A 23,522-nucleotide genomic window follows, 5' to 3' on the forward strand; every position below is an offset into this window, starting at 1 on the left:
TCAAGTCAAACATCACAGCTAAATTCAAATTCTCCAGATACTTATTTTTATCTTCTGGGTAAGACATTTTGCCCCTGATTCATCCATTCATCCTGTACTATTCAGTCATTCATTCAATAAACACTTAGTGGGCCTCTAATATGTACAAGACAATTACTAGACACTTTATCATGGAAGAAAGGAAGAAATAAGAGAATACATTTTTTATATGTCTGTGGTAGATTGCAGGCTATTCAAAGGAACATAATTAACTGCATGTAAAGGCAAATAATTGCAGCATGCTAGTGAGTGGGCTGCCATCTATGGGGTCGCACACAGTCGGACACGACTGAAGCGACTTAGCAGCAGCAGTGTGTGAAGTGCACTAAATATAATTATCAAAATTAGGGATACTCTGAGGTTGTAGAAGTGATCTGTGGTTTGGAGAGGTCAGGAAAACCTTTCTTGGAGGAAGTGAGCCTTACCTTTCTTGAGGCCTCAGTTTTCCTTTTTGTAAAATACTGGTAATATTTTATTGTTGCACAGGATTGCTGTGAAAGATCTATTGAGAGTGTATATAAAGTATAGCACCTTGTCCAAAGTAGGCATTCAGCGATTTTTAGCAATTATTATAACAAAATTAACGTTGATCAAGGAAGAGTTCATGTATATTAACTGTTCCTTAAGTTTTATTTCAAGAATAATTTTGTTCTACCTTATATGGCTTTTTATTAGTTGAACACAACTGAGAGTACACGCACGCACACACACACACACACCACACATAGAGAACATAAGACCAATTATTTTAGTTAGTTCAGTGACTAAACAAACCACAAAAAAGATAGTATTGGCCCTAGCTACATTTTGTTAAACTAACTGGTCGATTAGCAAAACAATCAACTCAGTGGTGGGGGGCAGGGAACAGCACATTTAAAGTAGCTGTTTATCGGAATGAACTGATTGATTGCAATCAACAATCAGTTAGTAAATACAGTTTATCAGAGAGCCCCATGTAGTCAACACAAATGAACCAAATAGGTTGTTTTGCACTGTATGAACTGTGCATGGGTGGACTGACTTTTTCGTTTTTTTTTGACTTTTACATTTTTTAATTGGTTGTGTTTAGGCATTGTCCTTGACCCTATATTGCTTTCAATAGTCAATGTTAAGTCTGTCTTATTTTCCTTTTAATTTTATAAATGTGAAGCAAACTAACTGCTTTTACAAGTGATGAAAATCACAAGAGAGTATTAAGAAAGCATTTATCCTTTTGTCCTGCAATCAAATGCATGTTATATTTCCTAAAAAATCAAACATAGGGGTTCCTAAACTGTCATTTTCATGGGTAAAATAAGCTGTATTGTAGTCTCTTTTGACTAAAAGGAAAATGTTCTGATCCAAAGCCAAGTATAAGAACTATTTCATATCTGGGATGGATATTTAACCTGGATAATGGAAGATTTGAGAAATGACAGAATTGCTATCCTTAGATATTTCAAGAGTTTCATGCATAACAGGAAGTAGGATTTATTTAGTTTTGGTAGGCAAAACTGGTTGAAATGCCAGGGATGTGGGTTTTTGGCTTACTAGAGGGAAGGATTTCTAACAATTATGATTGCTAGAAATGTAACTGTCCACATTAACAACTTTTTCACTGAACTTGCCCTAAGAGCTGAAGTAGAGGCAACCCCTTTTGCTACATCTACCACCAGATATCCTTTAGTCCTTCACACACTCTGGTAGTTGCTTGCAATGGTTGCAAGGATAGTCTCAATAAACATGAACATCTGAAGCTACTGAAATTGTATTAATAAACACAGATCTCTAAAGTTACTGAAGCTTCAAGAAAGTGCAAAGTTATATAAACAGAGCTAATTGTGCTTTTAGACAAATTCTGAAAGAGACAATGGTTATCTGAGTTGCATTATTTTTTCCAAACCCTTATCTTCCCAAGGCCTAGTGACCAGCCAGCTCTTTCCCACGCCTTTATCCCACGTTTCATTCCTAAATGTTCATAGACTCATTTAAGCAGTCATCTAATCCCTGGTAAGGTTGCCACTCAAAATAGGCTGATGATAGGGCAAGACAGATCTCAAATTTTGACAATACAGATAGAATTGTAAAACCAAATGGAAAACAAGAATCTTAAAATATATGTTTAGGGACTATTTGTCAGTGAAGACTTGCTTGTTGGTTATCTCTGCAAGCTTGATTACTTCTTCTTTTGACTACTAAGAAAAAAACCTGACTGAGGCTACTGCCAATATAGTGATTTTTTTTTTTTGATTCCCCAAAATATCTTCGACAATACTGTTATCCAGTTGTAGATTGGCAAGCTATTTTCAGTTTACATAGAAAAGATCTTTTGAATTTATCAAAGTTCACACTTGGATACCTCTTTGCTAGACAAGTTTATTTGTATACCCAAACATGGACTGATATGCCCTTGACTATATTTATAGACTATTTTCTGCAGAAATACTCATTCTGATGCTTTCCCTAAGGAAGGATGGGAAGCAACAGCACAAACAGTACAAGAGCAAAGTACACTGATCTTCAAATATCATTTCAGTACTCCCTCTATGCAGCTACTTACATCCTAAGATTTATCCCTAGTCTACGGGCCAACAGTATAGCCTTGTGGATTCTGTGTCACTTCATCAGCAAGAATAATAAAGCCATTATTTCCATAATCAACTTCTCTGTGGCTAATTGTGCTCACGTGCTGTCCTTACCCTTCTGGATTTACTATTAAATCAGCCACCATTGGCGTTTCCAGAGAACCCGTTTCTTTCTGTACTTTTACCTGAATTATCTCAATATCTATGCCAGCATTTGTTTCTTGACATGTAACAGCCTTCAGAGATACTTCTTTCTCCTCAGGCCCTTCAGGACCAGAGGCTGGAATAGGTACGATCTGAGCATCAGTGCTGCAATCTGAGTGATGGTAGGGACTGCCTGTTTGCCACTTGGAATTCTGAGAAATGTTGGATTAGATAACAACACTGAACACTCTGAGCCCTGACTTGCTGATTTAGGGTTTCAATACATTAGCATAGCATCTACTATTGGCATGATAATTGTAGTTGAACTTGGAAAGTTTGTATTCTCTGTTGTAATTATTACTTATTGTACAGGGAGAACAGGAAAACTTTTACAAGAATTCCAAGTTCTTCCTCAAACCACCAAAGATAAAAAAGGCTTTGTGTATGGTCCTTATATGTGTGGTAGTATTCACTGTGTGTTTCACACCTTACTACCTCAGTTTCTCATTCTTTATGGTGGTGAAGCAATAAACTCTTTTAAAACTGCTCCTTTCTTAAGAGCACTCTATTTTTCCATATAATTTCCCTGTCTCTTGTAAATCTAAATTGCGGTTTTGATCCAGTTGTGTATTATTTTAAGATCTCAGAATTTTCTGATGGATTTTCAGAAAGTGGTAGTTTGGTTCTTCAGTCATGTGTGAAATGCAAGGATAGTGCTTTGGAAATTCAGCATAGGAAAGAGGGTTTTAAAACTATCTCTCTTGAATTTTGGGACGCTTCCAAAGTAATGTAAGAAAAGAATTACTTTTAAAATTAAAAGAATAATCTATATGCTCTATGAATTTATCTATGTCATCTTGAAGATCTTTCTTTAAAAAAGTTTTATACTTAAATGTGCCTCAAACATGGCACTCTTCCATTCATCCTCAAAATGATGATTCTTAAAAAAAATTAATGCTTATATTTTCTGTCAAAATGGAAGCATTGTTCTATGGAGCATATGTATGACAAAATATCTTTCCTTACAGAAAAGGATAAATAAAATCAATTGTACACCTGTTCCTCAACAATGGGTACAAAATTTTCACCTTCTCTTGTAAGAAGCAAAATGCAAATTGAAAACAGATGGACACAGATGAATTGTCTACACATTTTTAAATGCACAGGAGAGTAACACAATCCTAGCCTTACCAAATAAAATATACAGAGGTGGAGTGGCCAAGGTGACAGAGAAGGAAGACCTGATCTCACCTTCTTCCACAGTTCAGTTAAGTTCAGTTCAGTTGCTCAGTCGTGTCCGAATCTTTGCGACCCCATGAATAGCAGCACGCCAGGCCTCCCTGTCCATCACCAACTCCCGGAGTTAACTCAGACTCACGTCCATCGAGTCAGGGATGCCATCCAGCCATCTCATCCTCTGTCGACCCCTTCTCCTCCTGCCCCCAATCCCTCCCAGCATCAGGGTCTTTTCCAGTGAGTCAGCTCTTCGCATGAGGTGGCCAAAGTACTGGAGTTTCAGCTTTAGCATCATTCCTTCCAAAGAAATCCCAGGGCTGATCTCCTTCAGAATGGACTGGTTGGATCTCCTTGCAGTCCAAGGGACTCTCAAGAGTCTTCTCCAACACCACAGTTCAAAAGTATCAATTCTTCGGTGCTCAGCTTTCTTCACAGTCCAACTCTCACATCCATACATGACCACTGGAAAAACCATAGCCTTGACTAGACAGACTTTTGTTGGCAAAGTAATGTCTCTGCTTTTGAATATGCTATCTAGGTTGGTCATAACTTTCCTTCCAAGGAGTAAGCGTCTTTTAATTTCATGGCTGCAGTCACCATCTGCAGTGATTTTGGAGCCCAGAAAAATAAAGTCTGACACTGTTTCCACTGTTTCCCCATCTATTTCCCATGAAGTGATGGGACCAGATGCCATGATCTTCGTTTTCTGAATGTTGAGTTTTAAGCCAACTTTTTCACTCTCCTCTTTCACCTTCATCAAGAGGCTTTTAAGTTCCTCTTCACTTTCTGCCATAAGGGTGGTATCATCTGCATATCTGAGGTTATTGAGATTTCTCCCAGCAATCTTGATTCCAGCTTGTGCTTCTTCCAGCCCAGCGTTTCTCATGATGTATTCTGCATAGAAGTCAAATAAGCAGGGTGAAAATATACAGCCTTCATATACTCCTTTTCCTATTTGAAACCAGTCTGTTGTTCCATGTCCAATTCTAACTGTTGCTTCCTGACCTGCATACAAATTTCTCAAGAGGCAGATCAGGTGGTGTGGTATGCCCATCTCTTTCAGAATTTTCCACAGTTTCTTGTGATCCACACAGTCAAAGGCTTTGGCATAGTCAATAAAGCAGAAATAGATGTTTTTCTGGAAGTCTCCTGCTCTTTTCATGATCCAGCAGATGTTGGCAATTTGGCCTCTGGTTCCTCTGCCTTTTCTAAAATCAGCTTGAACATCTGGAAGTTCACGGTTCATGTATTGCTGAAGCCTGGCTTGGAGAATTTTGAGCATTACTTTACTAGCGTGTGAGATGAGTGCAATTGTGTGGTAGTTTGAGCATTCATTGGCCCTGCCTTTCTTTGGGATTGGAATGAAAACTGACCTTTTCCAGTCCTGTGGCCACTGCTGAGTTTTCCAAATTTGCTGGCCTATTGAGTGCAGCACTTTCAGAGCATCATCTTTCAGGATTTGAAACAGCTCAACTAGAATTCCATTACCTCCACTAGCTTTGTTCGTAGTAATGCTTTCTAAGGCCCACTTGACTTCACATTCCAGGATATGTGATTCTAGGTGAGTGATCACACCACTGTGATTATCTGTGTCATGAAGATCTTTTTTGTACAGTTCTTCTGTGTATTCTTGCCACCTCTTCTTAATATCTTCTGCTTATGTTAGGTCCACACAATTTCTGTCCTTTATCAAGCCCATCTTTGCATGAAATGTTCCCTTGGTATCTCTAATTCTCTTGAAGAGATCTTTAGACTTTCCCATTCTGTTGTTTTCCTCTATTTCTTTGAATTTCCTCAATTTCTGACAAAAATGTGGTCCACTGGAGAAGGGAATGGCAAACCACTTCAGTATTCTTGCCTTCAGAACCCCATGAACAGTATGAAAAGGCAAAATGATAGGATACTGAAAGAGGAACTCTCCATGTCAGTAGGTGCCCCACATGCTACTGGAGATCAGTGGAGAAATAACTCCACAAAGAATGAAGGGATGGAGCCAAAGCAAAAAGAATACCCAGTTGTGGATGTGACTGTTGATAGAAACAAGGTCTGATGCTGTAAAGAGCAATACTGCATAAGAACCTGGAATGTCAGGTCCATGAATCAAGACAAATTGGAAGTGGTTAAACAAGAGATGGCAAGAATGAACATCGACATTCTAGGAATCAGCGAACTGAAATGGACTGGAATGGGTGAATTTAACTCAGATGACCATTATATCTACTACTGCTGGCAGGAATCCCTCAGAAGAAATGGAGCAGCCATCATGGTCAACAAAAGAGTTCAAAATGCAGTACTTGGATGCAATCTCAAAAATGACAGAATGATCTCTGTTCATTTCCAAGGCAAACCATTCAATATCACAGGAATCCAAGTCTATGCCCCAACCAGTCACGCTGAAGAAGCTGAAGTTGAACGGTTCTATGAAGACCTACAAGAACTTTTAGAACTAACACCCAAAAAAGATGTCCTTTTCAATATAAGGGCCTGGAATGCAAAAGTAGGAAGTCAAGAAACAGCTGGAGTAACAGGCACATTTGGCCTTAAAATATGGAATGAAGCAAGGCAAAGACTAATAGAGTTTTGCCAAGAAAATACACTGGTCACAGCAAACACCCTCTTCCAACAATACAAGAGAAGACTCTACACATGGACATCACCAGATGGTCAACACCAAAATCAGATTGATTATATTCTTTGCAGCCAAAGATGGAGAAGTTCTATACAGTCAGCAAAAACAAGACCAGGAGCTGACTGTGGCTCAGATCATGAACTCCTTATTGCCAAATTCAGACTTAAATTGAAGAAAGTAGGGAAAACCACTAGACCATTCAGGTATGACCTAAATCAAATCCCTTATGATTATACAGTGGAAGTGAGAAATAGATTTAAGGGCCTAGATCTGATAGATAGAGTGCCTGATGAACTATGGAATGAGGTTCGTGACATTGTACAGGAGACAGAGATCAAGACCATCCCCATGGAAAAGAAATGCAAAAAAAGCAAGATGGCTGTCTGGGGAGGCCTTACAAATAGCTGTGAAAAGAAGAGGAGCGAAAAGGAAAGGAGAAAAGGAGAGATATAAGCGTCTGAATGCAGAGTTCCAAAGAATAGCAAGAAGAGATAAGAAAGTCTTCCTCAGCGATCAATGCAAAGCAATAGAGGAAAACAACAGAATGTGAAAGACTAGAGATCTTTTTTTACACAAGCACACCACAGTTACAAATACTTACTGGTCAATTATTGATGAGAACAACCTGAACACTAACAGAAAAGATATTTTACAACTAAAGATGTAAAGAAGCAGCCACAAGATGGAAAGGAGGAGTGGACACACAGTATAGTCAAGAGTCATATCCCTGGGTAAGTGACCCCCAAACAGGAGAATAACTGCAATTGCAGAGATTATCCACAAGGAATAAGGGTCCAAGCCCCACACTGAGCTCCCCACGCCAGAGACATTTCACGGGAAAAATAAGCCTCTATAATATTTGGCTTTCAAGGCTAGTGGGGCTTACTTTCAGGAAAACTTAAGTGCTGTGGGAAATACAGACTCCCCTCTAAAAGGACACACACTAAATCTCACAAGCTCTGAGACCCAGGACACAAGTAACAATTTGAAAGGAACTTGGGTTATATTCACTTGCTGATCTTGGAAATTCTCTCAGAGAAGGCAATTGGGACTCACTCTAGGGTTATATACAGTGGTGACAGTCATTTTTGGACCTGTTGTCCTGTTGTGGGTGAGGCTAGGTTTTGTGTGTTGTGGTGAACAGGGCCAGTTCCAAGGGATCTCAGGGGTGTCCTGATGTTGGACCAACATCAGCAATGTTGGAAACACCATTTTGAGATTCTTTCTCTAACAGGCTGTTTGATGTAGAACCTCCTCTTAGCTCCCCTGAAACTGGCCCTACTCACCACAACACCCAGAACACAGCCTCACCCCCAACAGGACAACAGGTCTGTGAATTCAAGACCTCAGAGCTAGAGTACTCAGTATCAAGCTCGACCTACCAGTGGGCATGAACTAGCCCTTGGGTCCAGTCTTACTCCTCAGCAGTGGGAATTAGGCCTAGGATGATTGGGTCCTAGACCTTCTCACTTGTGGGTGGACACCAATTCTGGGACCTTTTCATACTGCACCCAGAGACCCCAGGATCCTGTGGGCCAGAACTAGCCCCAGAACTCTTTTGTTCCTAGCTCTATCTACTATTGGGTGGATACCAACTCTAGGACTCCATCCCATAGCCAGAGACCCCAGATCTTAGCTCTGCACATAATGTGCTGGTAGTATTTTGGGGGATCAAAACTTACCCACTAGTGGGAAGGCAGCAACATTAGGATACCCAGAGCACCAGATCCACCCATGAGGAGGTTGACACCAGCCCCAGGACAGCTTCAGCGTCTCAGCCACCTGCCTTCGGCCATGGCCCAGCCCAACAGCAGGTGGATACTAGGTATGGGATCCCAACCCTGCAGTCAACTACCTGGCACCATATACATGACATGGCACCATATACCAGTGGACTGGCACCAGTTTGGGAACTTTCCCGGTCATGCAGCTAACCATGGAAGGACCCTGCCCCATATACCAGAAGCTGGCAATCTCCACGCAAGGCAGGGCCTGGCAGCCAACTAGGTTAGGAGACAGCCATGCTTACAAGTTTCTATAGCTGTCAGCTTATCATAGCAGAAAGACCCACATAACCCATACAGAGGCCACTCCAAAAGCATATAGCTCTGGTGACACGAAGGAAGTATGCTGTTAAGCCCCATAGCATGTCTCCTACATAAAGCCATTTCTCTAAGATAGGGAAATGTAAACAGCTTACTAAATACATAGAAATGAAAGAAAATTAGACAAAATAAAGTGACATAGGAATATGTTTCAAATGAAGGAACAAGGAAAAAAAATCCCAGAAGAACTAATTGAATTGGAGATAAGCAACTACCCAATAAAGCATTCCTAGCAATAATCTTAAAGATGCTCAAAGAACTCAGGACAAAAAAAAACAGTTGGACACAGTTAGAACAGTAAAAAAAAGAGTTAGACAATATAAAGAGGAACCAAACAGAGATAAATAATGCAGTAACAATTAAAAAACACACTTAGATGAGTCAACAGTAGATTAGATAATATTATACTTAGGGATAGATCAGCAAACTGGAAGACATAATAGAGGAAATTATTTTAGCCAAACAGAAAAAAGAAAATAGTAAAAAATATGGGAATATTTTAAAAGACCTCTGAGATGGCATAGGGATGAGATATGGTTATATAAATATATTAAATATATATATATATATATATATATATATATATATATATATATATATCATGATAAGCACAACTGAAAATCCATAATAGATGCAGAACGCCAAAAACTGAAAAGAATCCAAACATAACACTGAAGATAGTTACCAAATCATAAGGGAAGACAGCAAAAGTAAAATAAAGGAACACAAAGGAATATGTCTATCGGGAATTACTTTAGATATAAATGGACTTTACTTTCAAATTAAAAGAGAAGAGTGGCTGAATGCATATAAAAATAAAGCCCATATATTGGGCTGAGCAAAGAGTTCCCTTGGAGCCTCAAAAAAACTTTTTGGCCAACTCAGTATATGCTACTTATAAGAGATTCACCTAGGTTTTGAAGACACACATGAACAGAAAATGAGAAAATGGAAAAACATATGCCATGGAGTGGAAATGGAAAGAAAGCAGAGGCAGCAATATTTCTATCAAACAAAATAGACCTTAAAACAAACACTATAATAAGACAAAGAAGGACATTACATAATGATAAAGGGATATATACAAGAAGAATATATAACACTTGTAAGTACATATGTGCCCAGCATAAGTACATAAGTGCCTAAAGCAAATATTAACAGACATAAAGTAAGAAATTGACAATAACATAATAAACATAGGAAACTTTAACTTCCCACCTACACAGTGGACAGATCATCCAGACAGAAAATCAGTAAACACTGGCCTTAAAATTACAGAGTAGAACAACAAGAGAATAGAAATTCTTTTCAAGTGCACATGAAACATTCTCCAGGACAGATCACATGCTAGATGACAAAACAAGTCTTGGTAAATTTAAGAAAACTGAAATCATATCAACCATATTTTCTAACCACCATTCTATGGACTAGACTATAAATCAACTACATGGAAATAAACTGCAAAAATCACAAACATGTGAAGGCTTAAATAATGTGCAACTAAACAATCAATTGGGGAGGGCAGTCCTAAGATGGTGGAGGAATAGGATCAGGAGACCACTTTCTCCCCCACAAATTCATCAAAAGAACATTTGAACACTGAGTAAATTCCACAAAACAACTTCTGAATGCTGGCAGAGGACATCAGGCACACATAAAAGCAGCCCAGTGTCTTCGAAAGGAGGTAGGAAAAAATATAAAAGACAAAAAAGAGACAAAAGAGGCAGGGACAGAGCTCTGTCCTGGGAAGGGAGTCTTAAAAAGACAGACGTTTCCAAACACCAGGAAACACTCTCACTGCCGAATCTGTGGAGAGCCTTGGAACCACAGAGGGCAACATAACTGGGAGGAAAAATAAATAAATAATTAAAACCCACAGATTACAATCCCAACGATAACTCCCCCAGTGGAGAAGCAGCGCAGATGCCTGCACCTGCCACTAGCAAGCGGGGGCTGGACAGGGAGGCGCGGGCTGCATTGCTTAGAGTAAGGACCGGGCCTGAATGCCCTGAGGGCAATCTGAAGGAACTAACTTGGGCTAGCAAACCAGACTGTGGGATATCTACCATGCAAAAAGCCCTAACCTAAGACACCGCCAAGCCCACTCACAGAACAAAGGACTGAACAGAGCTAGCCTGCTGCAGACGATCCCCCTCCGGTGACAGGCAGCCAGAGCCAAGAGGGGGCAATTGCGGCCCCAGAGACACATTATCTACCAAACTGTAAGCAGGCTTCTTTGCTAACTAAGACTTCTTGGGGTTCTGGACAGTCAACATCCACCTGAGAAGGTGTGCCGGCTGTACACCCAGAAAACTGAGCGGCAAGGATGGGGGAGGCGATAAGTCACAGTAACCGTGCTCGTCAAACACCTCATCACCTGAGCTGCTTGGACCTGGGAAGGGCACAAAACGGAGGCCCAACCGAGTCTGCACCTCTGAGGCCTACCCGAGTACCTGAACCTGAGCGGCTTAGACCTGGGAGGTGCATGTAGCCCAGGGTGGGCCTGGGATGGTTCCCAGTGGAGCAACCTAGAGCCTGAGCAGTGTGGGCAAGGAGGGCACACACGCCATGAGCTGGGGCACGCTCATTGTGGCTGAGACACTGCGAGCACACGCCAGTGTTATTTGTTTGCAGCGTCCCTCCCTCCCCACAGGGCGACCGAACAAGTGAGCCTAAAAAAGTGTTCAACACCACCCTCTTGTGTCAGGGTGGAAGACCAGCAAACAGAAGAAGTTAAAACTGAGCGAACCTCCTTGGAAGTGACAGATGCAACAGATTAAAATCCTGTAGTTAGTACTGACTACATCAGATCAGATCAGTCTCTCAGTCATGTCCGACTCTTTGCAACCCCATGAATCCCAGCATGCCAGGCCTCCCTGTCCATCAACAACTCCCAGAGTTCACTCAGACTTACGTCCATTGAGTCAGTAATGCCATCCAGCCATCTCATCCTCTGTCGTCCCCTTCTCCTCTTGCCCCCAATCCCTCCCAGCATCAGATTCTTTTCCAATGAGTCAACTCTTCGCATGAGGCGGCCAAAGTACTGGAGTTTCAGCTTCAGCATCATTCCCTCCAAAGAAATCCCAGGGCTGATCTCCTTCAGAATGGACTGGTTGGATCTCCTTGCAGTCCAAGGGATTCTCAACAGTCTTCTCCAACACCACAGTTCAAAAGCATCAATTCTTCAGTGCTCAGCCTTCTTCACAGTCCAAATATCACATCCATACATGATCACAGGAAAAACCATAGCCTTGACTAGATGAACCTTTGTTGGCAAAGCAATGTCTCTGCTTTTGAATATGCTATCTAGGTTGGTCATAACTTACCTTCCAAAGAATAAGCGTCTTTTAATTTCATGGCTGCACTCACCATCTGCAGTGATTTTGGAGCCCAGAAAAATAAAGTCTGACACTGTGTCCACTGTTTCCCCATCTATTTCCCATGAAGTGATGGGACCGGATGCCATGATCTTCGTTTTCTGAATGTTGAGCTTTAAGCCAAATTTTTCACTCTCCACTTTCACTTTCATCAAGAGGCTTTTAAGTTCCTCTTCACTTTCTGCCATAAGGGTGGTGTCATCTACATATCTGAGGTTATTGATATTTCTCCTGGCAATCTTGATTCCAGCTTGTGTTTCTTCCAGTCCAGCGTTTCTCATGATGTACTCTGCATATAAGTTAAATAAACAGGGTGACAATATACAGCCTTGACGTATTCCTTTTCCTATTTGGAACCAGTCTGTTGTTCCATGTCCAGTTCTAACTGTTGCTTCCTGACCTGCATGCAGGTTCTCAAGAGGCAGGTTAGGTGGTCTGGTATTCCCATCTCTTTCGGAATTTTCCACAGTTTATTGTGATCCACACAGTCAAAGGCTGTGGCATAGTCAATAAAGCAAAAATAGATGTTTTTCTGGAACTCTCTTGCTTTCTCCATGATCCAGTGGATGTGGGCAATTTGATCTCTGGTTCCTCTGCCTTTTCGAAAACCAGCTTGCACATCAGGAAGTTCATGGTACATAGGAGGGGCCTATAGATCTTGAGAAATATAAGCCGGATCAAGGAACTATCTGAAAACGAACTGACCCCACACTACCCACAACACCAGATAAAGTCCTAGATATATTTTTACTATTTTTACTATCATTCTTTTTTACTGATTTTTTAAAATTTTAAGTCCTCTATTATTCCTTTAATCTTTATCTTTATAACCTACTATTACTTCAAAAAAAAGAGAGAGAGAGCCTATTTTTTAAAGTAAACTTCGTATATATATATATATATATATATATTATAAATTTTTGTGACTTTTTTTTTCTTTAATATTGTTTTTTTGAAAAGTCAACCTCTACTCTAGATTTTTAATCTTTGCTTTTTGGTATTTGTTATCAATTTTGTACCTTTAAGAACCCAGTCTTCAGTACCCATTTTTATTTGTGAGCGAGATTACTGGCTTGACTGCTCTCTCCCCTGTTGGACTCTCCTTTTTCTCCACCAGGTCTCCTCTATCTCTTCCCTCTCCCTTCTCTTCTCTATCCAACTCTGTGAATCTCTTAGTGTGTTTCGGACGGTAGGGAACACTTACAGAACTGATTATTGGCTGGATCTGTCTCTCTCCTTTTGATTCCCCCCTTTATCCTCCTAGCCACCTCTGTATCCTTCCTCCATCTTCTCTTGTCTGTATAACTCCGTGAACATCTCTGAGCAGTCCAGTCTGTGGAAAGCACAGAAGGAAGTGATTACTGGCTAGCTTGCTCTTTCCTCTTTCGATTCCACATCATCTCATTCGGGTCACCTCTAACCCCCTCATCCCTCTACTCTTCTCCATGTAACTCTGTGAACCTCTCTGGGTGTCCCTCATTGTGGAGAAACTTTTCATCTTTAACCTAGATGTTTTATCAACGGTGCTGTATAGATGGAGAAGTCCTGAGACTATTGTAAAAATAAGACTAAAACCCCAGAAGCAGGAGGCTTAAGTCCAAATCCTGAGAACACCAGAGAACTCCTGACTCCAGGGAACATTAATTGACAAGAGTTCATGAAATGCCTCCATACCTACACTGAAACGAAGAACGACCCAAGGGCCAACAAGTTCCAGAGCAAGACATACGATGCAAATTCACCAGCAACACAGGAACACAGACCTGAGCTTCAATATACAGTCTGCCCAAAGTTACTCCAAACCCACTGACATCTCATAACTCATTACTGAATACCTCATTGCATTCCAGAGAGAAGAAATCCAGCTCCACCCAACAGAACACCATCACAAGCTTCCCTAAACAGGAAACATTGACAAGCCACCTGTACAACCCCAGCCACAGCAAGGAAACTCCACAATAAAGAGAACTGCACAAACTGCCAGAATACAGAAAGCCCACCCCAAACACAGCAATATAAACAAGACGAAGAAACAGAGGAATACCCAGAAGGTAAAGGAACAGGATAAATGCCCACCAAACCAAACAAAAGAAGAGATAGTAAATATACCTGATAAAGAATTCCTAATAATGATACTGAAAATGATCCAAAATCTTGAAAACAAAATGGAATCACAGATAAATAGCCTGGAGACAAGGACTGAGAAGATGCAAGAAAGGTTTAACAAGGACCTAGAAAAAATAAAAAAGAGTCAATATGTAATGAATAATGCAATAAATGAGATAAAAAAAAAAACACTCTAGAGGGAATAAATAGTAGAATAATTGAGGCGTAAGATAGGATTAGTGAGGTAGAAGATAGAAAGGTAGAACTAAATGAATCAGAGAGGAAAAAAGAAAAACAAATTAAAAGAAATGAGGACAATCTCAGAGACCTCCAGGACAATGTTAAATGACCCAACATTTGACTCACAGGAGTCCCAGAAGAAGAAGACAAAAAGAAAGACCATGAGAAAATACTTGAGCAGATAATAGTTGAAAACTTCCCTAAAATGGGGAAGGAAATAATCACCCAAGTCCAAGAAGCCCAGAGAGTCCCAAACAGGATAAATCCAAGGCAAAACACCAGAAGACACATATTAATAAAATTAACAAAAATCAAACACAAAGAACAAATATTAAAAGCAGCAAGGGGAAAACAACGAATAACACACAAGGGGATTCCCATAAGGATAACAGCTGGTCTTTCAATAGAAACTCTTCAGGCCAGGAGGGAATGGCTTAACATACTTAAAGTGATGAAGGAAAATAACCTACAGCCCAGATTACTGTACCCAGCAAGGATCTCATTCAAATATGAAAGAGAAATCAAAAGCTTTACAGACAAGCAAAAGCTGAGAGAATTCAGCACCACCAAACCAGCTCTCCAACAAATGCTAAAGGATCTTCTCTAGACAGGAAACACAAAAAGGGTGTATAAACTCGAACCCAAAACAATAAAGTAAATGGAAACGGGATCATAATTATCAATAATTACCTTAAAAGTAAATGTGTTGTATGCCCCAACCAAAAGACAAAGACTGGCTGAATGGATACAAAAACAAGACCCCTATATATGTTGTCTACAAGAGACCCACCTCAAAACAAGGGACACATACAGACTGAAAGTGAAGGGCTGGAAAAAGATATTCCACGTAAATAGAGACCAAAAGAAAGCAGGAGTAGCAATACTCATATCAGATAAAATAGACTTTAAAACAAAGGCTGTGAAAAGAGACAAAGATGGACACTACATAATGATCAAAGGATCAATCCAAGAAGAAGATATAACAATTATAAATATATATGCACGCAACATAGGAGCACTGCAATATGTAAGACAAATGCTAACAAGTATGAAAGGGGAAATTAACAATAACACAATAATAGTGGGAGACTTTAATACCCCACTCACACCTGTGGATAGATCAACTAAACAGAAAATTAACAAGCAAAAACAAACTTTAAATGATACAATAGACCAGTTAGACCTAATTGATATCTATAGGACATATCACCTCAAAACAATGAATTTCACCTTTTTCTCAAGGGCGCACGCAACCTTCTCCAGGATAGATCGCATCCTAGGCCATAAAGCTAGCCTTGGTAAATTCAACAGAAGTTGAAATCACTATTAGATCTCAATTACAGGAGAAAAACTATTAAAAACTGCAACATACGGAGGCTGAACAACACACTGCTGAATAACCAACAAATCACAGAAGAAATTAAAAAAGAAATCAAAATATGCGTAGAAATGAACAAAAGTGAAAACACAACAACCCAAAACCTGTAGAACACTGTAAAAGCAGTGCTAAGGGAAAGTTCATAGCAATAGAGGCATACCTCAAGAAACAAGAAAAGAGTCAAATAAATAACCTAACTCTACACCTTAAGCAACTAGAAAAGGAAGAAATGAAGAACCCCAGGGTTAGTAGAAGGAAAGATATCTTAAAAATTAGGGCAGAATTAAATGCAAAAGAAACAAAAGAGACCATAAAAAAAAATCAACAAAGCCAAAAGCTGGTTCTTTGAAAGGATAACTAAAATTGACAAACCATTAGCCAGACTCGTCAAGAAACAAAGGGAGAATAATCAAATCAATAATATTAGAAATGAAAATGGAGAGATCACAACCGACAACACAGAAATACAAAAGATCATAAGAGACTACTATCAGCAACTATATGACAATAAAATGGACAACTTGGAAGAAATGGACAAATTCTTAGAAAAGGACAACTTTCCAAAACTGAACCAGGAAGAAATAGAAAATCTTAACAGACCCGTCACAAGCACAGAAACTGAAACTGTAATCAGAAATCTTTCAGCAAACAAAATCCCAGGTCCAGACGGCTTCACAGCTGAATTCTACCAAAAATTTAGAGAAGAGCTAACACCTATCCTACTCAAACTCTTCTAGAAAATTGCAGAAGAATGTAAACTTCCAAACTCATTCTATGAGGCCACCATCACCCTAATACCAAAACCTGACAAAGATGCCACAAAAAAAGAAAACTACAGGCCAATATCACTGATGAACATAGATGCAAAAATCCTTTACAAAATTCTGGCAATCAGAATCCAACAACACATTAAAAAGATCACACACCATGACCAAGTGGGCTTTATTTCAGGGAGGCAAGGGTTATTAAATATCCACAAATCAATCAGTGTAATACACCACATTAACAAATTGAAAAATAAAAGCCATATGATTATCTCAATAGATACAGAGAAAGCCTTTGACAAAATTCAACATCCATTTATGATAAGAACTCTCCAGAAAGCAGGAATAGAAGGAACATACCTCAACATAATAAAAGCTATATATGACAAACCCACAGCAAACATTATCCTCAATGGTGAAAAATTGAAAGCATTTCCCCTAAAGTCAGGAACAAGACAAAGGTGCCCACTTTCACCACTATTATTCAACATAGTTTTGGAAGTTTTGGCCACAGCAATCAGAGCAGAAAAATAAATAAAAGGAATCCAAATTGGAAAAGAAGAAGTAAAATTCTCACTGTTTGCAGATGACATGATCTTCTACATAGAAAACCCTAAAGACTCCACCAGAAAATTACTAGAGCTAATCAATGAATATAGTAAAGTTGCAGGATATAAAATCAACACACAGAAATCCCTTGCATTCCTATACACTAATAATGAGAAAATAGAAAGAGAAATTAAGGAAACAATTCCATTCATCATTGCAACGAAAAGAATAAAATATTTAGGAATATTTCTACCTAAAGAAACAAAAGACATATTATATATATATATATATATATATATATATATATATATATATATATAAAACACTGATGAAAGTAATCAAAGAGGACACTAATAGATGGAGAAATATACCATGTTCATGAATCGGAAGAATCAATATAGTGAAAATGAGTATACTACCCAAAGCAATCTATAGATTCAATGCAATCCCTATCAAGCTACCAACAGTATTTTTCCAAGAGCTAGAACAAATAATTTCACAACTTGTATGGAAATACAAAAAACCTCAAATAGCCAAACCAATCTTGAGAAAGAAGAATGGAACTGGAAGAATCAACCTGCCTGACTTCAGGCTCTACTACAAAGCCATAATATAAAGACAGTGTGATACTGGCACAAAGACAGAAATATAGATCAATGGAACAAAATAGAAAGCCCAGAGATAAATCCACACACCTATGGACACCTTATCTTTGACAAAGGAGGCAAGAATACACAATGGAGAAAAGACAATCTCTTTAACAAGTGGTGCTGGGAAAACCGGTCAACCACTTGTAAAAGAGTGAAACTAGAACATGTTCTAACACCATACACAAAAGTAAACTGAAAATGGATTAAAGATCTAAATGTAAGACCAGAAACTATAAAACTCTTAGAGGAGAACATAGGCAAAACACTCTCCAACATAAGTCATAGTTGGATCCTCTATGACCCACCCCCCAGAATATTGGAAATAAAAGCAAAAATAAACAAATGAGACCTAATTAAAATTAAAAGCTTCTGAACAAAAAAGGAAACTATAAGCAAGGTGAAAAGACAGCCTTAAGAATGGGAGAAAATAAGAGCAAATGAAGCAACTGACAAACAACTAATCTCAAAAATATACAAGCAACTCCTACAGCTCAATTCCAGAAAAATAAGTGACCCAATAAAAAAATGGGCCAAAAAACTAAACAGACATTTCTCCAAAGAAGATATACAGATGGGTAACAAACACATGAATAGATGCTCAACATCACTCATTATCAGAGAAATGCAAATCAAAACCACAATGTGGTACCATCTCAGGCTGGTCAGAATGGCTGCTATCCAAAAGTCTACAAGCAATAAATTCTGGAAAGAGTGTGGAAAAAGAGACCCCTCTTACACTGTTGGTGGGGATGCAAACTAGTACAGCCACTATGGAGAACAGTGCGGAGATTCCTTAAAAAACTGGAAATAGAACTGCCTTATGACCCAGCAACCCCACTGCAGGGCATACATACCAAGGAAACCAGAATTGAAAGAGACACATGTACCCCAATGTTCAATGCAGCACTGTTTATAATAGCCAGGACATGGAAGCAACCTAGATATCCATCAGCGCATGAATGGATAAGAAAGCAGTGGTACATATACACAATGGAGTATTACTCAGCCATTAAAAAGAATACATTTTAATCAGTTCTAATGAGGTGGATGAAAGAGGAGCCTATTATACAGAGTGAAGTAAGCCAGAAAGAAAAACACCAACACAGTATACTAACACACATATATGGAATTTAGAAAGATGGTAATGATAACCCTGTATATGAGACAGCAAAAGAGATACAGATGTATAGAACAGTCTTTTGGATGCTGTGGGAGAGGGAGAGGGTGGGATGATTTAGGGGAATGTCATTGAAACATATATAATATCACATAAGAAATGAATACAGAATGCTTGGGGCTGGTGCACTGGGATGACCCAGAGGAATGGTACTGGGAGGGAGGTGGGAGGTGGGTTCAGGATGGGGAACACATGTACGCCCATGGCAGATACATTTTTATGTGTAGCAGAACCAATACGGTATTGTAAAGTAATTAACCTCCAATTAAAATTCATTTTAATATTTGGCAAAACTAATACAATTATGTAAAGTTTAAAAATAAAATAAAATTTAAAAAAGTAAAAAAAAAAAAATTAAAATTAAAATAAATAAATAAATAAACCATTAATGGATCACTGAAGATCTCAAAGAGGAGATTAAAAAAATACACGAAGAAAAGTACAAATGAAAACACAATGATCCCAAATTTATGGGATTCAGGCAAAAGCTTTTATGAGGGGGTAGTTTATAAAAGTGCAAGCTTTTCTCAGGAAACAAACAAACAACAAATCTCAAATTAAACCACCCAAGCTTACACCTATTGGAACTAGGAAAAGAAGAACAAAGAAAATCCAAAGTTAGTAGAAGGAAATAAATTATAAAGATCAGAGCTGAGGTAAATTAAATAGAAGCAAAAATCATAGAAAAGATCAATAAAACTAAGAGCTATTTCTTTGAAAAGATAAATCAAATCAATAAATTTTTTGTCAGATTCAAGAAAAAAGAGAGGACCAAAATCAATGAAATGAGAAATGCAAAAGAAGTACAAATTATACCAAAGAAATACGAAGTATCATAAGAGCTTACTATGAACTATATACCAATAAAATGAACAACATAGACGTGTACAAATTCCTAGAAATGTACAATCTTACAAGACTAAAAAAGGAAAAAATTGAAAATATGAACAGAACAATTATCAATAAGGAAATTGAATCAATAATTAAAAAATAACTGTCTTCTGAAGTCCAGGAACCTTTGTCTTCATGAATGAATTCTCTTAAACATATAGAGAAGAGTTAATATCTACTTTTCTCAAACTAGTCAATAAATTTGCAGAGGAAGAATTGCTTTTGAATTCATTCTAAGAGGCCAACATCACTCTTGTTACCAAAACCAGAAAAGGATATCACACAAAAAAGAAAATTACAGGCCAATATCTCTAATAAACATAGATGCAAAAAATCTCTACAAAACATTAACACAACAAATACAACGATATATTAAATAGGCCATGCATCATGATCAAGTGGGATTTATTCCAGGAAGAGAAGATGGCTCAATATCTGCAAAATAATATGATATATCACATTAAGAAATTGAAGAATAAAAATCATATGATCATTTCAACAGATGCAAAATAAGCTTTTGACAAGATTCAATAACCATTTATGATAAAAAGCTCTCCAGAAAGTGAGCATAGACAGAACACACACAATATAATAAGTATGTATATGAAAACCTACAGCTGACATTATACTCAATGGTGAAAAGCTGAAAGTATTTCTTCTAAGATCAGGAAAAAGACAACAATGCCCACACTTACCACTTTTATTTAACATAATATTGAAAGTCCTAGCTACAGGAATCAGGAATCCAAATTGGAAAGGAAGAAGTAAAACTGTTACTGTTTACAGGTGACATGATACTCTATACAAAAATTCTAAACATGTCACCAAGAAAACTACTAGAACTCATGAAAGAATTCTCTAAAGTATAGGCTACAAGATTAATACCCAGGAATCTGTTGCATTTCTATACACTAAAAAGGAATTTTAAGAAAAAAAGAGAAAGCAATCTTATTTACCATGACATGAAAAAGAATAAAATATATAGGGAAAATTCTAATTAAATAGGCAAAAGGCCTGTACTCCAAAAGCTATAACTCATTGATGAATGAAATTGAAGAAGACACAAACAGGTGCAAAGATATACCATGCTCATGGATAGGAAGGATCAGTATTGCTAAAATAACCGTACTACCCAAGCCAATGTACAGATTGAATGCAATCTCTATCAAATAACAATGTCATTTTCACAGAATTAGAACAAATATTTCAAAAATATGTATGGAACACAAAATATCCTGAATGGCCAAAACTTTCATGCTCCCTGATTTCAAACTGTACTATAAAGCTATACTACACTAAACTATAAATCAAAATTCTATGATATAGACACATAAATTAATGGTAGAGAATAGACAGCCCATAAATAAACTTCACACTTATATGGGGCAATTAATATATGACAAAGGAGGTATAAATATACATTGGGAAAGGATCACTCTTCTGGGAAAACAGGACAGTTACATGCAAAACAAACAAATGGGGTTACTTTTCACATGATATACAAAAACAAAGCCCAAATGGATTAAATACTTTAATATAACCACCTGAAATCATAATACCTCTAAAAGAAAACATAGATAGTATTCTGTGAAATCTGTATTAGCAAGATTTTTTTGGATATGTCTCCCCAGGCAAGGGAAACAATAGGAAAAAATAAATTTAACTATATCAAACTAAAAAAAAAAAAAAGCAAACAAAAAAAATCCTTTTGAACAGCAAGGGAAACTATCAATGAAATGAAAAGGCTACATAGCAAATGGGGGGAGATATTTGTAAGTGTGTATCTAGTAAGACACTAATATCCAAGATATACAAATCACCATCAAAAAACTAAACAATTGGATTAAAAAATGGGCAGAGGACCTGAATATACATTTTCCCAAAGGCAACATACAGATGACCAAGAGACACATTAAAAGATGCTAAACATCACTAATAATCAGAGAAATGCAAATAAAAACTAAAATGAGATATCACCTCACACCTGCCAAATGGCAATTATCAAGAATTACAAAAATAAAAGTTTTGGCAAACATTTGGAGAAAAGTATACCCTTGTGCACTGTTGGTTGGAATTTAAATTAACACACTCACTATGGAAAAAATTATAGAAATTTCTCAAAGAGGTAAAAATAGGAACTATCCTACAATCTAGCAATACCACACCTGGATATTTATCCTAACAAAACAAATACAATAATTATATATGATATATGCACTGATATTTCTTGCAAAATTATTTACAATAGCCATTATAAGGAAGCAAACCCAGTGCCCAGCAATAAATGAATGAATATTGAAGATGTGGTACATGTATGCAATTTAACATTAGTTATAAAAAGAATGAAATCTTACTATTCACAATTACATGAGAGGACCTTAAGTTCAGTTCAGTTCAGCCTCTCAGTCATGTCTGACTCTTTGCGACCCCAGGAACCGCAGCATGCCAGGCCTTTCTGTCCATCACCAACTTCCAGAGTTCACTCAAACTCATGTCCATCGAGACGGTGATGCCATCCAGCCATCTCATCCTCTGTTGTCCCCTTCTCCTCCTGCCCCCAATCCATTCCAGCATCAGAGTCTTTTCCAATAGGTCAACTCTTCAGAAGAGGTGGCCAAAGTATTGGAGTTTCAGCTTCAACATCAGTCCTTCCAATGAACACCCAGGACTGATCTCCTTTAGGATGAACTGGTTGGATCTCCTTCCAGTCCAAGGGACTCTCAAGAGTCTTCTCCAACACCAAAATTCAAAAGCATCAATTCTTTGGCACTCAGCTTTCTTCACAGTCCAACTCTGATATCCATACATGACCACTGGAAAAACCATAGCCTTGACTAGATGGACCTTTGTTGGTAAAGTAATATCTCTACTTTTTAATATGCTATCTAGGTTGATCATAATTTTCCTTCCGAGGAGTAAGTGTCTTTTAATTTCATGGCTGCAATCACCATCTGCAGTGATTTTGGAGATCAAAAAAGTAAAGTCTGACACTGTTTCCACTGATTCCCCATCTATTTCCCATGAAGTGATGGGACCAGATGCCATGATCTTTGTTTTCTAAATGTTGAGCTTTAAGCCAAATTCTTCACTCTCCTCTTTCACTTTCATCAAGAAGCTTTTGAGTTCCTCTTCACTTTCTGCCATAAGGGTGGTGTCATCTGCATATCTGAGGTTATTGATATTTCTCCTGGCAATCTTGATTCCAGCTTGTGCTTCCTCCAGCCCAGCATTTTGCATGATGTACTCTGCATATAAGCTAAATAAGCAGGGTGACAATATACAGTCTTGAGGTACTTCTTTTCCTATTTGGAACCAGTCTGTTGTTCCACGTCCACTTCTAACTGTTGCTTCCTGACCTGCATATAGGTTTCTCAAGAGGCAGGTCAGGTGGTCTGGTATTCCCATCTCTTGCAGAATTTTCCACAGTTGATTGTGATCCACACAGTCAAAGGCTTTGGCATAGTCAATAAAGCAGAAATAGGTGTTTTTCTGGAACTCTCCTGCTGCTGTTTTGATTACCCAGTGGATGTTGGCAATTTGATCTCTGGTTCCTCTGCCTTTTATAAAACCAGCTTGAACATCTGGAAGTTCACAGTTCATGTATTGCTGAAGCCTGGCTTAGAGAATTTTGAGCATTACTTTACTAGTGTGTGAGATGAGTGCAATTTTGTGG

At 38.3% G+C, this 23,522-nt stretch overlaps 2 pseudogenes; both read left to right on the forward strand.

The window, feature by feature from the left end:
- The first annotated feature begins 2,491 nt into the window (after nucleotides 1–2,491).
- On the forward strand, nucleotides 2,492–3,540 carry LOC147340684 (putative P2Y purinoceptor 10; annotated as a pseudogene).
- Nucleotides 3,541–8,346: 4,806 nt separating this feature from the next.
- LOC147340685 (UV radiation resistance-associated gene protein pseudogene) overlaps nucleotides 8,347–23,522 on the forward strand; it is a 37,982-nt pseudogene continuing 22,806 nt past the window's right edge.

The sequence above is a fragment of the Bos grunniens genome, chromosome X, assembly GCF_055505025.1.
Source record: "Bos grunniens cultivar Pamir isolate PY7600 chromosome X, Bosgru_T2T1.0, whole genome shotgun sequence".
Classification (NCBI taxonomy): Eukaryota; Metazoa; Chordata; class Mammalia; order Artiodactyla; family Bovidae; genus Bos; species Bos grunniens.